The sequence below is a fragment of the Lagenorhynchus albirostris genome, chromosome X (assembly GCF_949774975.1).
Source record: "Lagenorhynchus albirostris chromosome X, mLagAlb1.1, whole genome shotgun sequence".
Taxonomy (NCBI): Eukaryota; Metazoa; Chordata; class Mammalia; order Artiodactyla; family Delphinidae; genus Lagenorhynchus; species Lagenorhynchus albirostris.
In genome coordinates this window covers 29,187,590-29,189,594 of record NC_083116.1, presented here as the reverse complement: position 1 = coordinate 29,189,594, position 2,005 = coordinate 29,187,590, and positions in this window count along the sequence as shown.

The window sequence follows — 2,005 nt, the reverse complement described above, 5'->3', positions numbered from 1 at the left end:
TTTCTGTCCTTTGACTTTTTTTTTTTTTTGGCTATGCTGTGCAGCTTGCAAGCACAGAGTCCTAACCCCTGGACTTCCAGAAAATTCCCTGTCCTTCTACTTTAACCCAAGCATTTAAACTGTTAAACTGGGTTTCTTATAGGGCAGGCTTTTAAATTTATTTATTTATTTATTTATTGCCAGTCTGATAACATCTAGCTTTTATTTGGAGCACTTACTACGTTCACTGTAATAACTGATATGGTCGTTTCCAAGTCTCCCATCTTGGTATTTTTTCCTATTTGTTCTACCTATTCTTTGCTCATTTTGTCCTCTTTTTCTCCCTTCCTTGACATTTCCTGAGTATTTTTAGTACTCTATTTTGGTTTTTTAGCCATATGTCTTATTTTATTGTTTAGTAGTTGATCTGAGCATCACAATATGAATCCGTAACTTATCACAGTGTACTTTGAATTAATATTGTACCAATTCACATAAAATGTAAGAGCCTTATAACAGTACACTTCCTTTTACTCCTCCTTCCCATTGTAACATTGTTTTCATGCACTTTTACTTCTAAATAGATTACAGACCCCACAATACACTGTTATTCTTTTTGTTTAAAACAGTCAGTTGTCTTTTCAGTACATTAAATGAAAAACAAGCCTTTTATGTTTACCCAGATATTAACCGTTTCTAGTGCTCTTCATTCTTTCACGTAGCTCTGAATTTCCAGCTGGTATAATTTCCCTTCAGTCTGAAGAATTTCCTTTAATATTTCTTATGGAACAAGTCTGCTGGGGATGAATTACAATTGGTTCTCATTATTTGAAGTACTGTAGTTATGTTCTATAGAGTCACCACGCATGCTGAGGTAATGAATCCTGAACCCGTGCCCCTAGGGGAAATACAGGGTTAGGTTCCTACTAGCCTCTGGTCAAAACATGTTCATCAGTGGATCAGTAAGTAACCTTGTTTTATGTGTTTCTGTTTAAAGATACCTTATTTAATATACAGTTGGTTCATTAGCATTGAACTCATGCCTAAACAAAACTTCTCTAACACACGGACTTTCTCTGTGAGGCACATCAAGCCTTCTTGCACTTGGGAATACTAGGCAGCACTTCAGCACTACCCTTGGGGGTCACTTTAAATAGCAAAATCACCAATAAAAATGTGGCACTAAATAGACCACAGCAATGACATTTTTTTTTACAACATGAGAGCTGAAACGAGAAGGCATTGCTCTGCTTGACCTCAGCTGAGAACGTACACTTCTGGCAATTCAAATTTTTGCCACTCTGTGCGTGCCCCTGAATGACTTCAAAAGTGCCACAAGAGGGAATTCCCTGGTGGTCCAGTGGGTGAGGGTGTTCACTGCAGCATTTCTTGAAGTAGTGAAACACAGGAGCCAATCTAAACGGCAATCAACAGGGACTGGCCAACTGATCAAGATTCAACTAGATGATGAAAGAAAGAAAGAGATGCATCTATATGTACATTGATATGTGGTCAAAATATACAGTTCAGTGAAAGGAAAAAAAAACAGGAGCAGAGTAGTATAAATAACATGATCTCCTGTGTTTGTGTGTGTGTGTGTTTAAAAGGGATACACACACACACCAGATGCTTGTATATAAAGCAAATTTTCTAGAAGGATAAACAAGAAAATGGTAACAATGGTTACCTCCAGGGAATGGAGCTGGGGATGAGGGTGAAGGGAAAGATGATTTTACTTTTCAATTTTGAGGGCTTATTTCTATTTTGGCTTATTTTCTCAATAAAAATAGGGCCCTTTTATTTTTTTGGTTCTTTTCCTGATTACATAAGTAATATATGTTTATACATTTTTCATATTTAACTCATTTTTTGAAATAATCTCAGACATATAAAAGGCGCAAAACAAGAACAAAGAATTTCTTATATCTGTCCCCCAGCTTCCCCAAATGTTAACATCTTACAGAACCACAATCAATTATCAAAACTAGGAAGTTAACACTGATATGATACTTTTGACTAACCCACA